At 52.6% G+C, this 15,280-nt stretch overlaps 1 protein-coding gene across 2 annotated transcripts in view; it reads left to right on the top strand.

The window, feature by feature from the left end:
* The window catches only part of LOC142584685 (medium-chain acyl-CoA ligase ACSF2, mitochondrial-like), a 390,428-nt gene that overhangs the window by 272,921 nt on the left and 102,227 nt on the right, over window positions 1–15,280 (top strand). The window lies entirely within an intron of this gene.

The following is a 15,280-nucleotide window of genomic DNA, read 5'->3' on the forward strand; positions in this document are numbered from 1 at the left end:
GGGTTGTACAAGGCCTGCAGGCTTGAAGGGTGGTGACTTGTGGCGCTGGCATTCACGGCATCCTTTCATGTAGCGTTTGACGCAAGCAGTCAGTCTAGGCCAGTAGTAGAGTTGCCGTACCCTGTCCAGAGTCCTTGAGTAGCCGAAGTGACCAGATGTCGGCTCGTCGTGGAAGGCTAACAGGATGTCATCGCGAAAGGCTTGAGGCACTACTAGAAGATGTGGTTTGTCGCCAGCACCAGTGTTTCTTTTGTATAAGATGCCCCCTCGTAGTCAAAATGAATACAACCGTCACGAAATAGGACGAGAAATGGCCGCGATGACGCCTTCTGAGGGATCGATGATGGGTCTTAGCTCAGCGTACAGTCGCTATTTAGTGAGAAAATCCGGCCCGCTGAGGGCTCCGAGAAAGGCGCTGTCGTCTTCCTCGTCAGGATTCTGAGATTCAACAGGTGCTCGTGATAGTGTGTCAGCATCTTCATGTTTTCTGCCTGACTTGTTAACGATTGTGCTTTCAAATTCCTGGAGTCGCAGACTCCAACGTGCCAATCGTCCAGACGGGTCTCGGAGGTTGGGCAACCAGCACAAAGCGTGATGGTCGGTCAAAACATTAAATGGTCGTCCGTAGAGATGTGGCCTAAACTTTGTGGTAGCCCGTATAGCCGCGAGGCACTCCTTGCATGTGGTGGAATAATTGGTTTCGGCGCGTGAAGGAGTGCGGCTCGCGTAGGCGATAACTCGTTCAGTCCCGTCTTGCTGTTGCACTAGGATAGCTCCGAGACCGATATTGCTGGCATCAGTTCGTACTTCCGTGTCAGCATCCTCATCGAAACGACCGAGCACGGTAGCAAAGACAATCGACATTGTAGCTCCACAAAGTCGGTCTCTTCTTCATCAGTCCAGAGGAATGGCGTGTCGTCACGCGCAAGGCTAAATAGCGGCTCTGCAATTTTCGGAAAATTTTCAATGGAGCGTCGATAATATGCAGACCAGCCAAAAAATCGTCCGACACTTTTCTTGCCGGTTGGAGCGGGAAAAGCTGCGACGGCAGCAGTCTTCTCGGAATCGGGCCGAACACCTGCCGTGCTTACGACGTCACCAAGTAACTTCATATTCCTCGTAACCGAAATGGCATTTCTGTGGCTTGAGTGTAAGGTCAGCCGATTGAATGGCTTCGAGTACATTCCGAAGGCGTCGAAGGTGCTCGTCAAAAGTTTCCGAAAAGACAACGACATCATCGAGATAGACAAGGCAGCTTTTCCATTTGAGGTCAGCGAGAACGGTTTCCATCATTCGCTGGAATGTGGCTGTAGCGGAACAGAGGCCGAAAGGGAGTACTCTAAATTTGTAAAGGCTGTCTGCAGTCACGAAAGCAGTTTTCTAGCGGTCACGCTCATCTACTTTAATTTGCCAGTAACCACTTTTCAAATCGATAGAGGAGAAATACTTCACGCGCCTCAGCATGTCGAGAGAATCGCCGACACGAGGCACGGGTACACGTCTTTCTTCGTGACGTTGTTTAGCTTCCGGTAGTCAACACAAAATTGAAGCGTGCCATCTTTCTTTTTAACAAGAACGACTGGCGGTAACCAGGGACTGCATGAAGGCTGGATTACGCCGTCTTGAAGCATTTGCTTTACCTGCGTTTGAATCGCATGTCGTTCGGTCGGGGAAACACGATAAGGCTGTTGCCGTATGGGGGGGGGGGGGAGGGGCACGTCGTCATTGGCGATGATATGGTGTTTCGTAATTGAAGTTTGACGTATCTTTGACGACCGTGCAAAGCAAAAGTGGAACTCATGCAACAACTCGCTCAGGGGTTGTTTATTCTCTTGAGGAAGCGTTGGACTAATGTCGACATTGCGTAGAGGTGCTCGGAAACATTGCGTCGGAAACAAAACAATCAGTCACATCGGCGATCGGGTCGGCGTAGGCGATGACATTACCGGGGAAAAGGTGCCGGTGTTCGTAGCTGAAGTTTGTGACAAGAACCTCACAGTGGCCTTCGTGGAGATCGATAAGGCTTCTCGCCAAGCAAACACCATGAGAAAGCAGGAAAGATCGATTGCTTTCTGTGACCGCTTCACCGTTTACGAGCATGTCACATGCCACTTGAACCACGATACATGCGACACTGGTGGTAACGTCACAGTGTAATCAATGACACGAAGAGGTGCTCGAAGATGGAGGGTGTTGGTCATCGCTGTGGCGTTTTTGTCGAGAAAGTGACGAGGCGTTCTCGAATGTTGATGATAGCTCCGTGCTCCCTGAGAAAGTCCAAGCCGACGAATAGGTCTCGAGAACACTGAGGGAGAATGTTCAAACTGGCAACAAACGTACAGCCGCGAATCTATATTCGTGCCGTGCACATGCCGAGTGGTGTGACGATGTGCCCGCGAGCTGTACGAACTGGCGTTTGGTTCCAAGGCGTGGTCACTTTCTTCAGAAGGGTGGCCAGTTTTTCGCTGATTATAGAATAATCTGCTCCAGTGTCCACTAAAGCAATCAATTCACGACCGTAGAGAAATACAGGAATGTCCAAAGAAATTCTTCTTCCGTAATCAGCAGGTCTGTCGTCGTCGATGTATCGTCAGTCCGAGTGCGCGTCAGTAGGCGTCCTTGAGCACGTCCAGACTGAGTGGCCTTGCCCCCAAAGGTCGCTGTGGTTAGTTTTCCCGGCGCGGGCTGGGCGACCGACCCTGCACCACGCTCGAATACGTGCGGCGATACGGAGAAAACCACCGCGGCGAAGGGGAGCGTGACTGGTGTCGAGCTGATGGAGATCCGCGCTGCTGGGTAACGTTTTCTTCAATTTCAGGAGGACGCTGGCCGATCCTGGGTCGCGGCGAGTCCGCTGAGAATCCGCGTAGTCCGAGCTCTCGATAGGAGCACTGTCGGTAGACTTGCCCAGCGTCGCCACAGTGAAAGCACAGGTGACGGCAATCAGGTGCCCGCCACACGTCTGATTTCATTGGGGCCTGTTGGTCGCCCTGGTAATACGAGGCCTCTTGAACGGGCTCTAGCATGGCCGGGCACGCGGTGCGAAGCGGGGAGGGAGGTCGGGCAGGTTGCCTCAAAGCTTTCGAATATCACACACGGGGGCTGTCATTTCTTAGCGGTCGAGCTTCTGTGTTGAAGGGTGGTTCTCTTAGCCCATGCTGGATTTCGTCACGGAGAACGCTGGACAAGGAGCTGAGCGTCGGCTGTGCGAGTACCGACAGTTTCTGGTGTTCGCGGATTACGGAACGAATGTGCTCTCGAAAGAAATCGACGTGGCCCCCGAGAGCTCCGAAGAAGTCCGTAGGTAAGGCAGTGTTCACTTAGCGTTGGTATGACGGTGTCCGCTGCCGAAGAGTCTGTTCCATGGTGATGGCCTCGGAAAGAAATTCTGGCACAGTCTTGGGAGGACTGCAGACGAGACCGCCGAAAAGCTGCTCTTTCACTCCGCGCATCAGGTACCGCACCTTTTTTTCTTCGGACATGCTGGGGTCGGCTCATCGAAAGAGACGCGTCATGTCCTCGACGTACATTGCGACACCCTCGTTCGGCAGTTGTATAAGGGACTGGAGATCACGCTCAGCTTGCGCTCGGCGATGAGGGCTCGCATACGTCTCAAGAATCCGGCGTTTGAATTCCGCCCATGAAGTTAGGGCATCTGCACGGTTCTCATACCAAACACGTGCGCCATCGTTAAGGCTGAAGTATACGTTTTTCAGTTTGTCTGCGTCATCCCACTTGTTGAACGCGGCAACACGTTCAAAGTGCACCAGCTAATCTTCAACATCCTCATGTATGGCGCCGTGGAAGGGATTCGGCGTTCGCAGTTGAGTAGCGTACAATGAATCGGCGTTGTGCCTTCCATACCAGTTGGGTTGGCCGGAGCTGCCATTTTCTCTGGGAGGAGTCCAAACTCAGGGGCGTGTCCACGGATCCTTCTGCTGGCGCTCCGTACAGGCGTAACCACCGGTACCGGGAAGGAGCTCCTGCTGCTCAGAAGGTTTTGGTGCATAGATTAGATTACCCCGCAACTCTACCAGTTTTTCACGCGCCAAGGCAAGAGTAAGCAGCAGTATCAGCCGCCAGACAGGAAAATGTCAGACACAAGAAGGACGGTTCTCCAGCTGGCGCGTGATCTTTGACTTCGTCGTCTTCTGCGCCATTTTTGCTGGGCACGCAAAACTGGCTCAAAACACCAGGTGGCAATATGTTATAACACGTACCGACAATGAAAGGTCGATAAGTTAGAAGGCAGTTGAATTCTGTTATGTGATTTCATAAGTTGGTGCAGGTGCATGAAATATGCGGTGTTTGTTGCCCTGCAATAATTATCAGCCCGTCCGTAGAGACATTTAAATGAGCAATAAATATAGGAATAGTAACGGATGCAATATTGGACAGGAAGAATGCAAAATTATAGTGGAAGTACAAGGGTGAAAATTGTCTGTGCGCTTTTGCTTGGCGCTGAACTTGATGAATAGAATGGTGATTATGAGGACATTATCCGATACAGTGATGAAGGAGTAGCTTTTGGGAAAAGTTCTTTCAATAAGGGGGCATGCTGGCGAGCTGAGGTAGGAGAAGACCTAGTATGTAGCACCAAGTGAGAAAATACAGAAATACAGTGCAGATAGCATGACGGTGACGTCAAAAAGAAGAGAAGGCGCATATCTGGTAGACAAAAGGTAAAGAGAAGGAAGAAGAGGGCGCAAGGCCAACGTGGTGGCCTGGAACGAGCGAGAAGTGAGGTGACAGAACACCACTAGAATAGAAGAACCAAGAGAGGCGCACTAGCACTTGGCGGAAAGGCGGTGAACCGGTGGCGTCGGCACGGAAGACCTCAACAGGAGTAGGACACCAGTGGCACTGCAGTAACCTGGCTTGACCTTCCACCCCCGCGGCTGTGCCCCATGGTCTCCGGCAAAGGCTCGGTCGAAGGACAACGGCTTCGTCCTAAGCTACGGGGACAACCTCGCCGACGCAACGCTCAATAAGCCCGCTCTACGCTACGGAAGCAACCCATCAGGAGATTCCTGCAGTCCGCACTGATTTAGAAGAAACAATCGATTATGCAGAGATTGCTAGTATACAAAAAAATCACGTTGAATACTTTTGAGCCACACAAACTAAGTCTTGCACATTTTATTGGTTAGTAGAAGGCTTTCGGGCATCTGAATCATGGCGCAATAAGCAAGCTACACTTATGCGGCCTTGGAGACGTTCTAACAACGATTGAATCATACTACGTTTTCGCTGCTATGTTGTAAAGTTTCGCCACGGAGCGCACGAGGCCGGCAATGGTGACGCCCTCCAGTTTAAAGGACCGGCTTCCAAATGACGTACTAGGAGACCTTTGTGACCAGTTAGGACAGCAAGTAGATTAGCTAGCGGGTCAGCAGAGAGAGGTGGCCTCTACCTGAAGGAAACACGTGTCAGGACGGGGGCGGCTCTACGGCGGCATGTTGACGCGTAGTGCGCCACAAGGATAGAACGAGGAGCAGCGATGTCAAGCAGAGGCGTCGAGGCGCCTTCGAAAGGTGCGGTTGTGTCCATGGTCCGACGTAACCAACGTCACCAAATGCGACTGTGGTCTTTATCCTATCAAGTTACTCGGCCATCTCCTGAACAACGAAGGCATCAGACCGCTTCCTTCGAAAGTCTAGGCCATCACGAACTTTCCTCGGCTCACTTTGACTTGGCAGTTACCACGTGTCCCTTGTTTTGGTGAACACATACAAACGTTGTATTCCGCCTTGCGCTGCTACAATCAAACCTTTGTAAGCTCTCCTCCACAATACCAAGCCCACATCACGTTTACGGTGGTAAGAGGTGACAGACAAAGTCTTCGCGGAGATTAAAACACAACTTGCGAATACGACTTTGCTAGTACATTCAGCACCCGAGGAGCCCACTATCCTCATTGTGGATTCTTGCGGCATTACCATCGGTGCAGTGCTTCAGCAATACATGGCTGACTTTGGGCATCCACTCACTTTCTTCCCAAATATTCATCAGAAGGAGAGAAAAGGTTCAGAGCTTTCGGCCACGAGCTCCTGGCGGCTTACCTATCTGCCAAGAACTTACGCTATTTTCTCGAAAGCCGCCGATCCACTCTGTTGATGGACCACAGGCCCCTGATTCAAGCTTTCTGCTTTGAAAGAATGACATACTCCCCTTGTGAAATAAAACTGGCTTAACTTGCCGAGTTCTTAGTGCATTTCAACACGTCACCACGCCAAAGGAGCAATAAATATTCTAGCAGACGCGCTCAGCCAAGTCGAAGCCATTGCAACGACGGGTGTTTCACAAGAATAATTGGTCATCGCCAAGAAAAATCAGGAAGAACTTCAGCACCTAAGATCAACAGCAAAGAGCTTCGACCTGCGACATTTTCTCGGGAAGGTTGACGCGCTGCTGACTTGTGACGTGTCCACTGGTCGCTATCGCCCCCCTCGTTCCGCACCATCTCAGACGTCGCATCCTTGAACATTTAGATTCCCTTGTTCACCCTTGAATCTAGGCTTCTGAAAGGATCGTAACTGAGCATTACGTCTGGCCAGGAAAGAACACTGGCGTATGGGCATGGGCACGCTCTTGTCTGGCTTGCCAAATAGCTGCAACACATAGTAACATCCGATGTCCTGTACAGTAATTCTTCCTCCCCTCTGAACATTTCTAGAAGGTACACATTATATCATCGGACTTCAACCTTCATCACAATATAGCTCACCTTTAGCCATGGTCGACCGCATTACTCGATTGCCTCGAATCACGCCACCTCCAAACAGTATGGCAGCAACTGTGGTATATGGCCTTATAAGCACACGGATATCACACTTTGGCGTCCCATGCAGATCACAACTGATAGAGGCCTCAAGGTTGAGCGTGTACTCCTCTGACAATTACTAACCACCTCGCCATACATCACGTTAAAACGACTGCGTATCACCGGCAAGCCAAGAGACCTGTCGAGCGTCTACACAGACAACGTAAGGCAGCACTCATGGCCCATGGCGTCTCGGCAAACTGGGTTGATGTCCTTCCAGTAGTACTAATGGGTCTCCGCACTGATTTTAAGAAAGAATTCTAGAGCTCCCCAGCCCAGCTTGTTTATAGCACCACTCTGCATCTTCTAGCCGAATTTGTGCAACCCTTCTTCATCTCCACAACCTGGGACGCATCTCCATTGCTCCAACAACTAGAGCATTCGTTGACCGCGCTTCGACGCGCCCAACATCATCACCAAGAAACAAAAGCACACTTCACCTACAAGGACATAAATACGACATATCATGTTTTCAACATCCGATAGACAAAAATACGACATCCCAAAACCAGACCCAGGGCGAATGCTCGAAACCGCTTCCTATGCTCAGTATTGCAAATATTTCGTAGTGTAGCATGAGCATTGACACGCCTACAGAGCAAAGATAATTTTCCCGTGCGAGTTATGCCTTAATCGACGTGGCACGTCAAGAGGACTCTGCCGATACCGGATTTTCGTCGGTGGGAGGACATTTTGCCGTTCTGCGAGTGTTTGCAACACGGCGAGGTTAGGCTTAGGCCTACTCTCGCACATGTGGGACTTTGAATCCAGGATTGACGTTGTGGAAGGAGAAGAGATTACTCAAGAAGAGGCATGCGACGCGGGATGCAAGGTGGCGTACGGCCGCCGGCCCGGCAGGCGCAGGCAAGAATATTCTTCGTGTCAAGACGGTGGAAATACAAGTGGTAGGCGGAGGGACGGCGGCCGCACCGCCGCTCCACGCGACGCGATACGACGCGTCACCGCTGCTTCCAGGCTGCCTCGACTGCCGAGGAACACTTTTCGCATTATTGTCAGACCACGCGACGGCCTGAATGTCAACAAGGTCAGTAAAATACGCTTTGAGCAAGCCTTGGCCATGGCGGCATCCTTGGCTCCGGCCGCAATCGAAGAGGACACGATGTGTCCCAATGGAGTTCAGAACATTTTCGTCGTGTGTACTCCTCACGAGAAAAACGCGGACGCGTACGCCCGAGTGCAGCAAATCAGGCTCGGTGAAGGCACGTATGGGGTGGCGGCGTATCTGGCCCCACCCGAGAATACGTGTAGAGGAATCATAAGAGGAGTCGACGTGGAAGTCAACGAGGCTCAACTCAGAGCGAGAATTGTAAATAATCGGAATCCGGGCGCTTTGGAGGCCAGGCGGATCAAGAACACTACAGCGGTGGTGGTACTTTTCGAGGGAATGAGGGTGCCCAACTACGTGGCATGCGGCGCGAGCATGTTTCGCTGCACGCTCTACCGACGCCACACGGAAGTCTGCTACGGTTGCCGAGGACTGGGACACCGGGCTGACGTGTGTCCCAACCCTGGAAGCAAGTGGTGTCGCACCTGCGGCAAACGATCGCCGGCGGAAGATCCCCAGTGCGATCCGCAATGCACGTTGTGCGGTGGCCCGCACCCCACAGCGGCCAAAGAGTGTAGGGACAAATTTCAAGTTCCATATATTGTCAGAAGAAGACGGCGGCAGCGGCGTCGACGCGCCGAGCAGCTGAAGCTGGGAACCGACGTCATCATGGCGGGCGGCAGGAGCCGCTCGCGTACGCCAGCTGTGCAGGAGCGCAGCACCGAAAGAAGCCGCTCTCGCACGCCAGCTGCGCAGAAGCGCGGTGCAATCAGGCAGCGCTCCAGATCACGAGGGCGCTCGGTGTCCAGCGTGCGGATCCAGGAGGAGCCTACCTGGGCGGATCGTGTCAAAGGGAAGAAGAAGAAGGAGCTACAGAGACCCACGGAGGTAATGCGGTCGGCTTCGCCAGAGCATGGTAGTAGGTCGCACGTGGACGCATTACTTAAGGAAGTTAAGGAGCTTAGAGAGGAGGTACGCCGACTCAAAGCCGCCAAGGCAAACCCAAAGTCCTTTGAAATAGAGGCGTGCGACCAGACGCCACAGGTAGTCGAACATATACCCCGCGTAGGGCTCACTAAAGCAAAGCGCAAGGCCCCCCTTCCTAATGACGAGAGCGACTCGGAAACGTCTAAAGGAGAGGTCCAGCAAAGAAAGATGTTGGAGGAACTACTTAGGATAAGTAGAGAAGATCAGGAAAGCGTAAAGCTTTTGGTCGAAAGAGTGACCGTACTAGAAAAAAAGGCGGCGATTAAGGCCAAAGCCAAGGTCCGAGCGCAAAGCAAGGCAGTGAATCACTCCGAGGTTGCTCCGGCTGTGGAGCAAGGTATGTTGTTGTAGCATCATGGCGGGCGATCACAAAGAGCTGGTGATATGGCAGTGGAACTGCGCTAGTTTTCAAAGGCGCAAGGCTCCGCTACGGCAACTTTTGGCGAATGAGGTGGAAAAACCGCAGATTTTGTTATTACAGGAAACACTATGTGACGACCCTACCCTTTCTGGCTTAAACACTGTGTCGGCCAGGAACGAGGGTGGCAGAGGACTAGCTACGATGATCAAAAAAAATCTAGCCTTTATTGAACATCCAATCCAATCTGGACGGGGTAAGATGGAAGCCCTTTTCGTGGAAGTTATACCGCACGGGCGTCTCAAGCAGAGCGTCTTTGTGCTTAATGTCTATAGCCCGCCGTCGGACCAGAGACAGACGTTTAACTCCCTGCTTAGGAAGGCGACTTCGATAGCCAAACACTCTCCTCTGATAGTTGCTGGGGACTTTAACGCCCCTCATAATGCATGGGGCCACGTCAGACGGACTGTAAAAGGAGAGAACCTGGCGAGGATCCTGGATGATCTTGCGTTTTCGGTAATCATGGACACAGGGTTCCCCACTAGGCTGGGCACGTCAGTTGCGCGAGACACAACGCCTGATTTGGCCTGTGTAAGGAAGGTAGGTAACGTAACGTGGGCCAATAAGCAGGAGAACCTGGGCAGTGACCACTTCATAGTAGCGGTAACATTGACGGTGGAAGCCCGACCGGCCACGGTATTTCGAGTCACGGACTGGGAGGAGTTCAGGAAACTTAGGAAGGAGCGAACGCGCACATTTTCCTCTTTTGACGAGGCTATCGAATCGCTAACGGAGGACGTCGAGAGGGCTTCTAAGGTCGTACAAACAGAAGCGGAGGTCCCAAGAATGGATCCGCACCTAGCGCATCTGTTGGAGGCGAAATCGTCAATTCTGATGAGGTGGAAAACACAAAGGTTAAGTTGTAGGCTGAGGAAAAAGGTTGCGGAGCTTAATAGAGAGATTGAGAGATATTGTGGGGAGCTCAATAGGCTACAATGGGAAGAGGTCTGCGCGGCAGTTGACGGGTCCATGCGCTCAGGAGGGAAGTGGAACCTCCTCAAGCACCTCTTGAGTGACGCGCAGACAAAGCATAATCAAAGGCAAACCCTTAGTAAAGTCATACACCGGCACAAACAGGAGGGGGGTACTGAAGAGTCACTTTTGAATGCGATCGCGGATAGATACCATCCTATAGGGCTGACGCAGGAAGAGGATTATCCGCAGATCGAGTGCGCGACGGTAGAGGAACTGGACGCGCCTTTCACAGAATCAGAGATCAGGGCGGTGATCTACAATTTAAACAGCAGATCGGCTCCGGGTCTGGATAATGTTTCTAACAGGCTATTACGAAACCTGGACGATAAAGCAGTGGAACTACTTACTAAGGAGGTCAACAGGGTATGGGAGACAGGACAGGTGCCTGACGGATGGAGGTCGGCTATAGTGACACTCCTCCCTAAACCAGGAAAACCTCTTCATTTGGACAACATGAGGCCAATATCACTAACCTCGTGCATTGGCAAGGTAGCGGAGCACGCGATCTTGAACAGGGTTTCCGGGTACATAGAGCGCAAAAACCTCTTCCCACATAATATGGTTGGTTTTCGACCCGGCCTATCGACGCAGGAGGTTATGCTAATGCTAAGGAAGCAAATCTTTGATAGCGGCACCCGGGACGTGACAGGGATTCTCGCCCTGGATCTCACTAAGGCGTTCGACACAGTGTTTCATAGATACATTCTGCAAGCCACAGCCGGGATAGGCCTGGGAGTCAAATTCCAGGCCTTCGTCAGGTCCTTTCTCATGAATAGAACTGCTACTATTCAGGTGGGGCAGATTCGGTCGAGCGTGTACGCATTGGGAGCTCGGGGTACCCCTCAGGGATCAGTCATCTCGCCACTGCTCTTCAATATAGTCATGAAGGGTCTATCAGATAGGCTGGGCGGCCTCCAGGGCATAGGTCACGCACTTTACGCAGATGACATCACGATCTGGTGCCCAGGGGGCTCCCTAGCTGAAATGGAGCAAGCTCTACAAGCGGCCTTGGATGAGACGGAGGCTTACCTCGCGGACACGGGTCTCACGCTGTCTACGAGTAAATCGGAGCTGTAGCTTTACAGACCCGCAAGGCAAGGGGTTCGGGGTTTGACACCCCTCAACCAGCTACCCGTGGCATTATACGCGAATAATGGGCAGAAAATTCCCAGAGTCAACTCAATTAAGATCCTAGGCCTGCTCATAGACGCGAGGGGCTGTAATGCCAGAACAGTTACCCACGTTACAGCCAAAACAGAGAATATGTTGCGGCTAATTGCTAGGGTGTCCAGCCGAAAGAAGGGGTTAGGTGAAGACAACCTCCTTCGGATGTACAACGCGTTCCTCATGAGCCATATTAACTATGTGGCGTCAGCTCTAGTGTGGACAAAAACGGAAAAGACGAAATTAAATACACTCATGCACAAGAGCATCAAGAAAGTGCTAGGCTTGCCTATTGTCACGAGCTCCGACAGGCTAGATCAACTCGGTATGCACAATAGCATAGACGAGATCATAGAAGCACCGGTCACTGCCCAGGTGGTTAGGCTATCGTCGACCCAAGATGGCAGGCGAATTCTCGACGAGGTTGGCATGGCTCCTAGGATAATGGAGGACCGGCGTATAACATTGACACGAGAAACGAGGGCGACCTACCTGATGAGGCCCTTCCCGCGGAACGTACATCCTCAGCATAACGAGGGTAGACGCAAAGCCCGTGCGCGAGCCACATTGAAGAAAGTTAGAGATGACAGACTCCGCGCTCTTTGTCGATGCGGCGCAGTACGGGAACAGGAGAGTGTTCGCGCTGTCGGTTGCAGACGGGCGGGGGGTGCTTCGGTCCTCGGCCTCGGTCAGAGCGGCCACAGCGAGTATAGCACAGCAAATTGCGGTTGCGCTGGCCTTGTGTGATACAGAGCGTTCCTACATTTACACCGACTCGAGAGACGCGATCAGGGCTTTCGAGTCGGGTAACCTCGCACGAGAAGCGGCCTCTATTTTAGAGAAAAGGGCTTACCCCGGTTTTCGTTATATCACGTGGTTCCCCGCACACATGGGGACGAACGTTCTCGAGGGATTCCCAAACCTCAACGAGCTTGCCCACGACCGTGCGCGAGAACTTACGCGCCGCGACGGTCTGGAGGCTCCGGAGGGGCAGGAAGGGCCTCAGCAGAACGATCCACTCCTCACATTTAAAGAAATCACTAAACATTACCAACTTGGTCGGAGAATTTATCCTCTGCCTCACCCGAAGCTCAGTAGAGGTCAGTCAGCTACACTTAGAATGCTGCAGACGGGATCTTTCCCGTCGCGAGGATTCCTCAGTAGGATGTACTCGGATGTGGACCCTAGTTGTCCCGACTGCACTGAAACCTTTTGCTCAATGGCTCACATGCTCTGGCGATGTCCCGCGTTGCCTAACGACTTCCTCTCCAGTGAAGCCGAATGGGAGGAGGCCATCAGAAGCACGGTACTCCGAAAACAAGCCCAGGCTATCCAGAGGGCCCAGGAAAGAGCGGAGCGTCACGGCGTTCTGTCCTTTACGTGGGCGCGGCCAGCGCCTACAATGCTCTCCCGTTAGGAGGTCCTTAGGATTAAATAAAGTTCGTTGTCTGTCTGTCTGTCTTTAACATATACTATATTGCCTATCTTCTTCAAGCCGTGCGAAATCTTGTGCAAGTAAGGGAGCACCGCGAGTGGCTTATTGTCTCTGGCAGCGCTGTGACCTAGCGCTTTGTCTCGCAGCTTGATTTTTTAAATGTTATTACGATATCATCGAGCGATGCTCAAGAAACGAGCCACCGCGAGAACGACGATGAAGTTGGTCGGTGCGCTTGGCGCGAGCGAGTTTCGGCCTGGCTGCCTGGCTCCAGTGTAAATAGCCTGTAAATAGCCTCTTCTGCCTGTGTCTTTCCACACGCAACATTCTGGTGGAGGTCAGCGATCCCCGTCCTCACGAAGGAACTCAAAAGTGGTCGGCACACCGAGCTTGTCAACATGCCTCCCGGTGATGCGCCCACCTCTGCAACGGCATCGGCTACTCTCACTGCTCCAATCGTCACGGTCACCCTACACCGCGACCCAGGTGTGTTCTGTGGCCTGGAGGGCTAGAATGTTGAGGACTGGATCAAAATCTATGAACAAGCCAGTGCTAATAACAGATGGGACCCAATGATTAAGCTTGCCAATGTCATCTTTTATCTCGGCGGCACCCCTCGCGTGTGGCACCAAACGCATGACGACCAGATAACCAGTTGGGAAAATTTCAAAGAGAAGCTACGGTAACTCTTCGGCGACGCCATTGGGCGCAAGGCTGCCGCGAGAAAGGCTCTTACGTCTCGTGTTGAGTCATCTACGGAGCCGTACGTTTCCTACATCCTCGACGTCTTAGCTCTATGCCGCAAAGCTGACGATGCCGATAGAGCCACATATTCTAAAAGGCATCGCCGACGACGCTTTCAATTTGCTTGTTTTCGGCAACGTCTCGACTATCGACGCTATCATCAAAGAATGCCGTCGCCTTGAACAAGCTAAGAGCCGCTGTATCACACACCACATCACGCGGCTACCCAACACTGCTGCTACGTCGACATGTGAGGGTCGACCACGTCAGACCACCACCAGCGACGACTTCACCCGTATTGTTCGCCGCGAACTCGAGGGCACCTGTTCGCCAGCTTTCTCCACGACGCCTCCCGATCCGCCAGCAACCACCATTGCGATTATCCAGGCCGTAGCCCGACAGGAATTTGAGAACATGGGTCTGAACTCTGTGTGTTTCACGTCTCAACCCAGCGTTCCCCAGTTCTCAAGCGGCCCTCCTCGTCCTCGGCAGTCCTTTTCCGCCACATCTCGCCGATTGGCGTACCCGTGATGACCGGCCGATCTGCTTCCACTGCTGTCGCATCGGCCACGTTGCTCGCCACAGCCGCAACCGATGGCCACCACCTCCTCGGACATACACCGCCGCTTATTCCCGCACCTTTGGACCTTACGTTCGCTGTACCACCCGCCATGAATCCACTGCCGCTGATGCTCCTGCTCGGAACCTTCGGTACAGCCGCTGGCCCTAATCTCGACGCCATCAGTCTTGTTTACCCCGTCGCTTCTCTTCGTCGTTTATCGCCTCCCGGATCCAGCCGGTAATCTAGGCACTACAGCTTCTGGAGGTGAAGCTGCGTTGTCGACCCTGCCCTCAAATCCTCTGCTCACGTTACCCACAAACCGAAACCTTCTTGACGTTGACCGCTATCCTGTCACGGCACTCATCGATACAGGAGCACATCTTTCAATTATGAGTGCTGCCTTCCGACAACGACTGAATAAGCTCCTCATCCCAGCGTCGACACGCGTCGTCCGCGTTGCGGTACTGTGCCTATCATCGGCATGTGTACGGCACGTGGTAGCATCGCCGGCCGCCACACTCCTGTCCTCTTCACCGTAAATGCTCATTGGGCCTACGACCTCATTCTCGACCTCGATTTTCTCTCCGCACACTCCGCTCTTATTGACTGCTCTTCCAGTACCCTTCGCCTTGAGTTGCCGATGCTCGCAGTACCTTCTGACGTACCCCACTGCCGCTTACGTCAAACCGGCTTTTTTCGCCTGCAGCCAAAGTCAATAGCCTACATTGAACTGTTGTCTTTCCCACCAGTTCCTGATGGCGAGTACCTTGTCACCCCTCTGCCCGACGTTCCAATAAGGTATGACGTTACAGTGCCTCACAGTATACTTAATATTACTGCGAACCGCACTCGCATGCCTGTCGAACTTTGGATTGGCAAAGCAAATTCTACCGCAGGGTATTTGCTTTGCCCGCGTTTATTGTCTCGGCGATCAATACGTGGCAGCGTTATCGACCGATGGTTCTCGCGAGCTTAGCAGGCCCCTCGCGCCAGCCTCGGGTGCCGATCCCAATATGAAGAAAATGCTTGCGGCGGACCTGTCCTCGGCGCAGGCATAAGAGCTTTGCCAAGTATTATTGTCCTACAGAGATATTTTTGACTTCGAC

The sequence above is a fragment of the Dermacentor variabilis genome, chromosome 6 (genome assembly GCF_050947875.1).
Source record: "Dermacentor variabilis isolate Ectoservices chromosome 6, ASM5094787v1, whole genome shotgun sequence".
NCBI classification, from domain to species: Eukaryota; Metazoa; Arthropoda; class Arachnida; order Ixodida; family Ixodidae; genus Dermacentor; species Dermacentor variabilis.